This window comes from Nerophis lumbriciformis, linkage group LG35 (assembly GCF_033978685.3).
Source record: "Nerophis lumbriciformis linkage group LG35, RoL_Nlum_v2.1, whole genome shotgun sequence".
Classification (NCBI taxonomy): domain Eukaryota; kingdom Metazoa; phylum Chordata; class Actinopteri; order Syngnathiformes; family Syngnathidae; genus Nerophis; species Nerophis lumbriciformis.
In genome coordinates, this window is record NC_084582.2 from 6,166,185 (window position 1) to 6,178,808 (window position 12,624).

A 12,624-nucleotide genomic window follows, 5' to 3' on the forward strand; every position below is an offset into this window, starting at 1 on the left:
ACAACGGCAGCGATTTCTTTGGATGGTAAGAGGCGGGGAGCGAACCTGCAACCCTCAGGTTTCTGGCACGGTTGCTCTACCCACTACGCCATGCCGTCCCAAACCCCGCCCACCTCAACCGACGCACAGAGGGGGGGGGGATTGATGTGTGAGGGAGCAGGGTTGGGGTGGGGGCGGGGTTTGGTGGTAGCAGGGGTGTATAATGTAGCCTGGAAGAGTCAGGGCTGCATGGGATTCTGGGTGTTTGTTCTGTTGTGTTTATGTTGTGTTATGGTGTAGATGTTCTCCCGAAATGTGTTTGTCATTCTTGTTTAGTTTTGGTTCAAAGTGTGGCGCATTATTAGTAAGAGTGTTAAAGTTATTTTATATGGTCACCGTCAGTGTAACCTGTGTGGCTGTTGACAAAGTATGCCTTGCTGTCACGTACGTGTGCCAGCAAAAAATGTATATTGTATAACAAGTGTTGGGCTGGCACGCTGTTAATACAGATTGTAGAGAGTGCCAATTGTTGTACCATCATGGCACGCCCTTATTATAGCTGTAAGGGTGAAAATCGGTGAATATTAATCCCGGGAGTTTTCTGCGAGAGGCACTGAAATCCGGAAGTCTCACGGGAAAATTGGGGGGTTCAGCAAGTAAGCTGCTGAGCCGCATCAGAGTGATCAAAGAGCCGCATGCGGCTCCGGAGCCGCGGGTTGCCGACCCCTGCCCTGGAATATGGAGTGATTTTTCGTCCAAAACATATTTTGCTTTATTCATTATTTGATGTATTTCTTGCCATTTTTTGTTGATTTACATTGTATTTATTATTATACCTAAAGTTTTAGGTGACATTGTTTAAACTTTCATTTGTACATTGTATTTATCTTCTCTTTCCTAAAGGCATATGAAGATGTTGGGGATTTGTTCATGTCATCTTTTTCAACAAGTGTCTTCAATGATCTTTCAAAGACTTTGGATGAAAGATGTCAAGCGATAGACAAGCTCTCAGCTTTTTTTAAGGACCCAACGCAGGGTAAGTTAAAAAAAAGGAACGTCTTGACATTAATTCACATTCAACTTGTATCTGGACACTTATCTTTCTGTTGCCTTTTATTTATAGAGCCACGCGTTTGCCTGCTGCCTTTTCAAAATAATGGAGTGCGGACAAACCATGGTCTACCACTGGGCTTAGAAGGGATCCTGTACACAACTGTGCGCAGGTTTGCACCGCTACTGCAGAACTCAATTAGGGCCACATCCATATCCAAAGCAGTCCAGGCACTGAGAGCCACACAAACCCTTCAAGAGTTGACAGAGTCCCTTGTCGCCAAGCCCCCAGCCCAGGTGGAGAAAATCTCAGAACAAAACAGCTCTGTTAAGACTATAAATGTTTCATTTGTCTGTAAGGATGCAGAACAACAAGCAGAAGTTAATTTAGAGGATAAATGCCAACCACCAGCTGAGTTTGATCCTCCTGCCTTACGTGAGAGCTCTGAGGTAATCACAGAGACGGTGCCGTCATTCATTTGGGGGCAGGAGGCTTTTGTGCACGTGCAATACAAAAAACAAACATTCGACCAGCTGCTGCACTTCCTCAGAGCACACTCTAAAACTGTAGGGATGCTGGAGGTCTCTGTCATGGAACAGGTCTCTTCACAGCTTGCACTGCCCACAATCGAAACACAATGTTCTCCTATCAGGCAGATGTTGCATGGTCAAATCATCACCACCACCACTCCAAAAACATTGCATGCCGATTCAGTTGACCAAGCTCCAGTTTTCAAGGTCAAACGGGTGGAGTCGGACGGCTCGCTCACATATGCTTGTATGATTGCAACTGAGACTGAATTGTGGGATTTTGGAGACATCACCACAGAGAAAGCACATGGGAAAGCCAATAACAGCTCCTCTGACAACAAAGACTGCCAAAGAACAAAGTGTGAGGAAGATAAGGGCTGCAATATGAAAACCCAGACAACCCCATCTACAAATATTGAAAATGACAATGGTTCCTCAAGAGGGCCCCAAAGCAACGCTTTAACCATCCCAGAGTTCCAAGTGCGAAGGTTTGAGGAACCTGAGGTTGTCGTGTCCCATATCGTGAGTCCAAGCAACTTCTATATTCAGCATGCCGACTCCATCACCAAATTGCAGGCTCTTGTTCCTAAGTAAGTTGTTCAGCGCTTTTTCATTCAAATCTAATCATCTGCTTTTCACAGCCCTTACTGATTCCCTGATCACATTTACAGGACCTAAAGAGGCATTTATCCTTATTGTTCATTACTGTTCTTTGTAGAGCAGGGGTCTCAAACTCAATTTACCTGGGGGTAGAGATGCGCGGATAGGCAATTATTTCATCCGCAACCGCATCACAAAAGTCGTCACCCATCCGCCATCCACCCGAACTAACATTTTATCAAAACCGCACCCGCCCGTTGTTATATATCTAATATAGACGATGCAAGGCATTCGTGAGGTTATAAAGCTTTTGCCTGTTAAAGAAAGGAGACTGATCCAATGCAGCAGAGACATTCAATGCGTGCCACGCTGTCACGGCCCAGACGCACACCAGTGCGCAATCATCTGGGAGCCGCGCTGAGCGCACCTCCAAGCGCGCTCGCGCCACTCAAACTGCTGCAGGCAGCTGCATTCACACATGCATCTGTAAGCCTTGTTTTAACATCCTGTGGCACTCTTCTGGGATCACGGCGGACGAAACTGCTCATGCTCAGGGTGTTTGTGGAGGTTCGGGGTTTTGCACAAATGTGATGCACCATGTTAGATGTCCCGGTTTTGTGACTGTCGTAGACATAAACAGCGTCGCAGCTCTTGCAAATCACGTAGCCAGCATTACTATCATCCTGATTTACAACCTCATAAAAACGAGTCCACGCTGAACTTTTCTGGCCTTTTTTTCCCCTGGTCTTTAGTATTCCCTTTTTTAGTTTGTCGCGTGCCATGTTTGCTGCCGGCGTTGCCATCTTTTTTTTTTTCTTCTTCTGTTGTGGCGTGCTGCAGGTGCCTGATGATGAATAATTGCCTGTTTCAAAGAGTGCTGCTCGTTTTTCGTATGTGGGTAACAACATTTAAATATGTATATATATTTCCGAATTGGTTTAACTGCCACGCGCCTGAATCTATTTAAAATCTAATTTTTTTTTATTTCAACCGCCCGACACGCGGATAATCCGCGGACTCCGCGGTTGTGTCCGCAAACCGCGCATCTCTACCTGGGGGCCACTGGATGCAGAAACAGGGTGAGGCTGGGCCGCAAGAAAAGATTTCTTAAAAAAATCTAACATGCACTTTTTAATTATTTTCACCTTCTTTGAATGGCTATCCCGCCCTAGCAAGATACTTGCCAACCCTCCCGATTTTTCCAGGAGACTACTGAATTCCAGTGCCCCTCCCGACAATCTCCCGGGACAACCATTCTCCCGAATTTGTCACGATTTTAACCCGGACAACAATAATAAGGGCGTGCCGTGATGGCACTGCCTTTAACGTCCTCTACAACCTGTCGCCGCGTCCGCTTTTCCACCATACAAACAGCGTGCCGGCCCAGTCACATGTCGTATGAGGCTTCTGCAAACACACGTAAGTGACCGCAAGACAGACTTGATCAAAAGCCATACAGGTCACACTGAGGGTGGCCGTATGAACAACTTTATCACTGTCACAAATATGCGCCACACTGTGTACCCACACCAAACAAGAACCAACAAAACAGGAAAAGCCACCAAAATAAGAGTGCAAGACAAGAACTAAAACACTACACACAGGAAGACACCAAAAACCCCAAATAAGTCACAGCGTGATGTGACAGTACTTTGAGACAAGAACTATAGTCGTGCATGGTTGGTTATGGTTTGAAGTCTTATCCAAAACTTGCGAGAACAACTTTTTATTGTCAACTGCTGAGTTGAATGTTTTTATGTTTTCTGCTGGTGGTGTGCCTCCGCATTTTTTTAATGACAAAAAGGTTGAAAAACACTGCTCTAGCTGATGGGACAACTTTTACAAGCAAGACTTTTTGCTTTGTGTCATAAGAAAGGTCCAACATTATCTCATGTTTTTAATCCTTGTTTAACAGAACAAATACCCAGAACACCTTGCAGCCCTAACTCTTCCGGGCTAGAATATACACACCAGCTACTAGGCCCGGCCCTAACCAATCTGGCGCCCTAGGCAAGATTTTAGGTGGCGCCCCCCCCACATCGGCAGTGAAGTGTATATACTCACAAGAAACCGAATAGCTTTGTCTTTGACCTTTTTTTTTTTACTTACAACTATACCTAATATATAAAGGGGTGGAAAAGTGACTATTACCTGCAGGGCAAACATTAGCTAACCAGAAGGCAATAACAATGTAAACAAAAAACACCTGCTTAAAATATCTAATACAAATGTCCCAGAGGAATGTAGGTGGGAGTACTGTAATTACCTAACGTTACATTATTATTTTCCATAACAATTTAGCCCCCTCCACAATATTAACCCGACGTTAAAACAGAACTAGCTATTTATTTAGCAATTGCTGACTCATGTAACATTAGCTTAATGCTAAAAAGCCAGGTTACTATCACATTCTGTAACAGACAAATAATTTCATGTAGGCTAACGTTACCTACTTGCTACCTCTGTCTTTTCTCGTTTCTCCTCCTCTTCTTTTCTCTTTTTTCTTCCCTGGGCACCTGACAGTTTTGGCCGTTTTGACATCTTGTGTTGATTTTTTGATGTGGTGACATCCAAAAAGAGTCATGATATGGGAAGGGAGGGAGCGCACCGTGCGGGGGGGGGGGGATGTTGTAACAAATAATATTTCTATTAAATAGGCTTTACTTTGCATTTTAATTAACGTGGGATTATTTTTTGTATTTAGAAATAATAGTACCACCTTTTTTTCTCTCTTTTTTTTTTTTTCTCTCCAACATTTGTGGCACTTGCGTGGCGCCCCCTGATGGACGGCGCCCTTAGCATTTGCCTATACGGCCTATGCCACGGGCCGGCCCTGCCAGCTACCACCAAACCCCGCCTCCCCCCAACCCCGCTCTCCTCAACCGACGCACGGAGGGTTGGGGGAGTTGATGTGTGGCGGGGGCGGTGGTGTATATTCTAGCCCGGAAGAGTTAGGACTGCATGGGATTCTGGGTATTTGTTCTGTTGTGTTTATGTTGTTTTACGGTGCGGATGTTCTCCCGAAGTGTGTTTGTCATTCTTGTTTGGTGTGGGTTCACAGTGTGGCGCAGATTTGTAACAGTGTTAAACTTGTTTATACGGCCACCCTCAGCGTGACCTGTGTGGCTGTTGACCAAGTATGTCTTGCAGTCACTTACGTATGTGTACAGAAGCCAAATTCAACATGTGACTGGGCTGGCACGCTGTTTGTAGAGGGCGCTAAACCCTTAACATTGTTGTCTGGGTGAAAATCGGCAGACATTCGAGAGAATGGTCGCCCTGAAATTCGGGAGTCTCCCGGAAAAATCGGGAGGGTTGGCAAGTATGACGCTGTCATTTTCATATTAAGGTGCGGGCCGCAAAATAACGTTTCGCGGGCCGTGTGTCTGAGACCCCTGTTGTAGAGGTTTCTTCCCTTTTTAATTTGACATGTTTCTGGTTGCTATTATATTTTTTATTCCTCTTGTTAAAGCAGCTGTGAAGCCAGTAGTTCATTTGGTGAGCAGAACTGCATTCCAGACATCAGAGCCCATGTAATTGCCTGGTTGCCTCAGCAAGAACAATGGTGCCGGGCTCAGGTGACAAAGATATGTGGAATTAGTGAAGGTGGGTCCATGTCTTTGCTTTTGTGACCTCTAGGTGGTGGCAGCACCTAACTTGTCTCTGGCCTCTTGGTGGAGACTCATTCCTGCCTCCTGTTTCTCCTGCCCCAAGGTGAGGTCACTGCTGCAGCCAAGGGTTGGACCTCTATCAAAGTGGAGGTGAAGAGGCTGGATCACGGCGACACTGCCTGTGTGTCACTGTGTAACATCAAGGAGATGAGTCCAGAAATGGCTCGCTTACCACTGCAGTCGATGCAAGTTTCACTGGCAAATGTGAGTTTTAGCTCCCTCTTTTAATGATTTTTACAACAATTTTGCCTCCATGACGTTCCACATGCATGAAAGGTCATCAAAAGCGTCAAGACCGTTCCGAGACCACATGTGTAAACCGCTCCGAATGTTGTTAATTCTCCGAGCAGTCCTGTCAGCGGTGCAGAGACGTAAAAAGCGGTCTGCAATCACTTTTTGCGACCCACGGCGTCTCAGATGAAAGAAACTCCAATGATCCTCAATCTGGTCTGCTTTCTGTCCACATGCTGGAGGCGGAGGCTCGGCAGCCAGAACTGCTCACAAAATGACACATTCGACATCATTTAGTGATTATGATCCAGCCCTCTTCACGCACTAGATCTTTGGGTCTGTGCTTTTTTTTTTTTTTTTTTTTTTTTTTTACAAGGCTAAGCAAATAAAATAAAATGAAAACCGGGTTCCACTGCCTCATCCAGGTGGCAGCATGCACTTAATGATTTTGGCAAATAAAATCATGCATGTGATATTAATTTACATTTGATTCATGTCCTCAAAATGATTGTAGGACTGTGCACCCTAACAATTATATGGTGAAATTTGCGGACGATACCGTGCTCCTAAGCCTTCTACACAAGGATACGGACCCCTCTGTGTACCAAGACGAGATAGACCTATTTATTAGGTGGTGTGACACTAACCATCTTATTTTAAATGTGACCAAGACACAGGAAATGGTTTTGGATCCGAGGACAGTGACTGACCATGAGCCAGTGGTCATCAAAAATCAGGAAATCACCCAGGTATCCTCATATAAATATTTAGGGGTTCATATTGATAATCTTCTCTGCTGGAAGACACATATTGACAAACTGTGCAATAGACTGCAACAGAGGCTATATTTTTTGCGAAGATTAAGATTGTACGGCGTAAGCAGCCATATCATGATGATTTTCTACCGTGCCATTGTAGAGAGCATCATTAGATACGGGATCACCTCATGGTTTGGCAACCTAACCGTTAAGCTAAAAAGCAAACTGGCCGGCATGCATAAAACGGCAATGAAAATCGTAGGGAGGAAAGAATATGAGCCTATACAGAGCATAGCTAAGAAAATTATTTCCAACTCACAACACCCACTCTTTCCTGAATATGGAACCCTGCCATCAGGGAGAAGACTCCGGGTCCCACTATGCAAATCTAACCGCCTTAAATTATCATTTGTCCCAGCCTCCATTAAGCTGACCAACAATGTGCAATAGAATTTTAATACATAGGTTAGCACTTTTTTAGCACATAGCACTTTAGCACATAGCACTTTAGAACTAAGCACTTTAGCAGACAGCACTTTATCCATGAGCTCTAGTGCAATGCACATTGGTACTTTATCTTTATCTCCATACTGTAGATTTGATGCCTACATCAAAGTGCCACCTATGTCTATCAAGCTCCATGTTCTGATGTTTAAATGTTAGTTGTATGGTTGTGGTTGTGTCTGTGCTTGTGTTTTTGTTCTGTTGTTTTTGGGTATGTTAAGAAAGCAATGATGCACTGTGCCCAAGACAAATTTCCCCGCGGGGACAATAAAGTTGAACCTTGAACCTTGAACCTTAATGCTTAGTGATAGAAAATACTGATGTGTTGCACACCTAATTTCTCCAATGATGTCAACAAATATATATTTTTTTAATGTTATTATGTCTGTTTCCACACCTGAGGTGAGTCCTATAAATGAGACGGACTGGTCTAACGAAGCAGTGGACTGGTTCAGAGACATGGTGCACAATCGGACCTTCTACGCCAGACTTTTCACACAAGGGCCAGGCGTGACAGTCGAGCTCTTCTTGGAAAAAGGGAAGCTTGGAGCTATGAGGTACTCGAGTGTGCATGTCACCAGTATAATTTCATTAAATTGGCAAAGTCTAATTTTATTGTTGCTAAGAACTTTTTCACAGAGATTAGTTTGGCACATCAATGGGGAACTGCACTTTTGGGGGGGAATTTTGCCTACTGTTCACAATCATTATTAAAGACATGAAGACGGATGTATTTTTTTTGTAATACATTTTATCTTGTAAATAAAAGTACCGTATTTTTCGGAGTATAAGTCGCACTGGAGTATAAGTCGCACCTGCCGAAAATGCATAGAAAAAAAGGAAAAAAACATATATAAGTCGCACTGGAGCCCGCCAAACTATGAAAAAATCTGCGACTTATAGACCGAAAAATACGGTACGCTTAATATAGAGCCAATTGGAGGTCCTGTTCTCCACCCATAAAGCCCTCTAAAAAAGATCCAAAAAGCGGCAACAATACTCAACTTACATTTAGTGACTTGAATGTTAACCAAGTATTAGTGATATTGTTATTATAAGCGCTAACACAGACTAACTATTTTTAGTGGCGCATTGTCACAGAGAGCTAACAAGCATATTGCTGCTATGTTGTCATCCTCGGCTGGTGAGCAGCTTTCGAGCCTCGGAGCTCGTGAAAGTTAATTCTAGATCATACAAACCCCGTTTCCATATGAGTTGGGAAATTGTGTTAGATGTAAATATAAACGGAATACAATGATTTGCAAATCCTTTTCAACCCATATTCAATTGAATGCACTACAAAGACAAGATATTTGATGTTCAAACTCATAAACTTTATTTTTTTTTTGCAAATAATAATTAACTTAGAATTTCATGGCTGCAACACGTGCCAAAGTAGTTGGGAAAGGGCATGTTCACCACTGTGTTACATGGCCTTTTCTTTTAACAACGCTCAATAAACGTTTGGGAACTGAGGAAGCTAATTGTTGAAGCTTTGAAAGTGGAATTATTTTCCATTCTTGTTTTATGTAGAGCTTCAGTCGTTCAACAGTCCGGGGTCTCCGCTGTCGTATTTTACGCTTCATAATGCGCCACACATTTTCGATGGGAGACAGGTCTGGACTGCAGGCGGGCCAGGAAAGTACCCGCAGTCTTTTTTTACGAAGCCACGCTGTTGTAACACGTGCTGAATGTGGCTTGGCATTGTCTTGCTGAAATAAGCAGCGGCGTCCATGTAAAAAAAAGGCACTTAGATGGCAGCATATGTTGTTCCAAAACCTGTATGTACCTTTCAGCATTAATGGTGCCTTCACAGATGTGTAAGTTACCCATGCCTTGGGCACTAATGCACCCCCATACCATCACACATGCTGGCTTTTCAACTTTGCGTCGATAACAGTCTGGATGATTCGCTTCCCCTTTGGTCCGGATGACACGATCTCGAATATTTCGAAAAACAATTTGAAATGTGGACTCGTCAGACCACAGAACACTTTTCCACTTTGCATGAGTCCATCTTAGATGATCTCGGGCCCAGAGAAGCCGGCGGCGTTTCTGGATGTTGTTGATAAATGGCTTTCGCTTTGCATAGCAGAGCTTTAACTTGCACTTACAGATGTAGCGACGAACTGTATTTAGTGACAGTGGTTTTCTGAAGTGTTCTTGAGCCCATGTGGTGATATCCTTTAGAGATTGATGTCGGTTTTTGATACAGTGCCGTCTGAGGGATCGAAGGTCACAGTCATTCAATGTTGGTTTCCTGCCATGCCGCTTATGTGGAGTGATTTCTCCAGATTCTCTGAACCTTTTGATGATATTATGGACCGTAGATGTTGAAATCCCTAAATTTCTTCCAATTGCACTTTGAGAAATGTTGTTCTTAAACTGTTTGACTATTTGCTCACGCAGTTGTGGACAAAGGGATGTACCTCGCCCCATCCTTTCTTGTGAAAGACTGAGCATTTTTTGGGAAGCTGTTTTTATACCCAATCATGGCACCCACCTGTTCCCAATTAGCCTGCACACCTGTCGGATGTTCCAAATAAGTGTTTGATGAGCATTCCTCAACTTTATCAGTATTTATTGCCACCTTTCCCAACTTCTTTGTCACGTGTTGCTGGCATCAAATTCTAAAGTTAATGATTATTTGCAAAAAAAAAAAAGTTTATCAGTTTGAACATCAAATATGTTGTCTTTGTAGCATATTCAACTGACTATGGGTTGAAATTTATTTGCAAATCATTGTATTCCGTTTATATTTACATCTAACACAATTTCCCAACTCAAATGGAAACGGGGTTTGTAAATAAAGTTTCTCACTTTGATAGTAAAATGATGTGGACATAAACTAAAAGGTTGGTAAACTTTGACAGCCAATTTAGACCCGGAGATGGCGAGAAAGACACGCAAATGACGCTGGTTTGCAACCACGTTTTTTTACCCTTTGCAAGGACTATGAGACAGTCTTCATCTAAACAGGAATATAAAAACATCCTATCAGTCAGCCTCCTAATGACAGCAGACATTGCACAGTAAGTGATGTTTTAGTATGTTTGCTGTCTGCAGTGAGTAGTAATCAGTGATGTCGTCGAAGAAAAAAGCGAACGTCGTGATGCGTTTTTGAAATATTGTGTTGCCGTATGCTTAAAACGATCAAAATACGTAAATATTAAATGTTATTATGAATGTGCCGGTTACTACATTACATATATAATTACAGTGTGTATATAAAACCTTGATGAAAGTGTTTGGATGTTTTTTAGAGCGCTTTATAGGCAGAATACTGCGACTCTCATAGGCTCCATTGTAAGCAGACTTTTGATTGCATTTATTTACTAGTAAGAATGCAGAAAAAGAAAAATGTATGTGTTTTTGTCTTGCATAAAAATGGTAAATGATAGGCAAAATTCCAAAAGAGTGTAGTTCCCCTTTAACACAGTAAATAGGAGGACAGACTTAATGATAGGATCTAGACACAAAAAATACACAAATTCTAGAGAAGTGACATATGAACCAAAGAAAAAAATATTAAATGTTAGGATAAGGACCTGGATAAAGTAGAACAGGGATTCTCAAACTGTGGTACGGGTACCAATAGCGGTACGCGGGCTTCATTTAGTGGTACACAATGTTACTGTTCAAACTATGTATTATGTTACAGTAGCCAAAAATATTAAATATACTTGTTAAATAAAACATCTGCCTTCTTTTTAATTAATACTAAAGCCATACTTGCCAACCCTCCCGGATTTTCCGGGAGACTCCCGAAATTCAGCGCCTCTCCCGAAAACCTCCCGGGACAAATTTTCTCCCGAAATTCAGGCGGACCTGAGTGACATGTCGACAGCCTGTTTTCACATCCGCTTTCCCACAATTAAACAGCGTGCCTGCCCAATGACGTTATAACTGTAGAATGATGGAGGGCGAGTTCTTGGTTTCTTATGTGGGTTTATTGTTAGGCAGTTTCATTAACGTCCTCCCAGCGCGGCAACAACACACAACAACAGCAGTCACGTTTTCGTCTACCGTAAAGCAGTTCGTCTGCCGTAAACAGCAATGTTGTGACACTCTTAAACAGGGCAATACTGCCATCTACTGTACATGCATATGTGACAATAACATCTACGGCTTTTAAAGAGTGCAGTGCACAACTGCGCACACAACAAGGAGACGAATTAGAATGCGTCATCAGAGAGGGTGTTCAGCATGGTTAGAAAAATAGTGACAGAGAATAGAACAAGGATGGACAATTCAACCCTTAACTCAACAATGAGTAGATGAGTGTTATGTGTGTGTATATGTATAAATAAATGAACACTGAAATTCAAGTATTTCTCTTATTTGTATATATATATGTATATATATATAATAAAATAAATATATATATATATATATATATATATATATATATATATATATATATATATATATACCGTATTTTCCGCACCATAAGCCGCCCTGGGTTATAAGCCGCGCCTTCAATGAACGGCATATTTCAAAACTTTGTCCACCTATAAGCCGCCCCGTGTTATAAGCCGCATCTAACTGCGCTAAAGGGAATGTCAAAAAAACAGTCAGATAGGTCAGTCAAACTTTAATAATATATTAAAAACCAGCGTGATGTGGGCGCGCATGGAGTCGTATATCAACATGGACGGAGCTGCGTGAAAAAAGCCACCCGGCCTCTTCGCGTAAACTTCCCTTAACCACTCGCTCATCTTTTCTTCATCCATCCATCCCTTCGAGTTAGCTTTTATGATGACGCCGGCTGGAAAGGTCTCTTTTGGCAAGGTCTTCCTTTTGAATATCACCATGGGTGGAAGTTTCTGGCCATTAGCATGGCAAGCTAGAACCACAGTGAAGGATGACTTCTCATTCCCTGTGGTGCGAATATTCACCGTACGTGCTCCCGTTGTATCCACAGTGCGGTTCACAGGAATATCAAAAGTCAGTGGAACCTCGTCCATGTTGATAATGTTCTCTGGCCGGATCTTTTTTTCAGCTATCTTGTTTCTACAATATGCACGGAAAGTAGCCAGCTTTTCTTGAAAGTCTTTAGGCAGTTGCTGTGAAATAGTAGTCCGTGTGCGGATGGAGAGATTGCGTCTTTTCATGAACCGGAAACCTGTCGCTTAGTAGGAGCCATTTTGTGGTCTTTACAGATGTAAACACACAAAGGAAATGAAACGTAATATCCGCGCGCTTCTTCTTCTACGGGGGCGGGTGGTTGCTCACAGTAGAAGAAGAAGCGCTTCCTCTTCTACGGGGAAAAAAAGATGGCGGCTGTTTACCGTAGTTGC

The 12,624-nt window shown here is 42.8% G+C and overlaps 1 pseudogene; it reads left to right on the forward strand.

The window, feature by feature from the left end:
• LOC133575121 (uncharacterized) overlaps positions 1-12,624 on the forward strand; it is a 47,462-nt pseudogene that overhangs the window by 17,762 nt on the left and 17,076 nt on the right.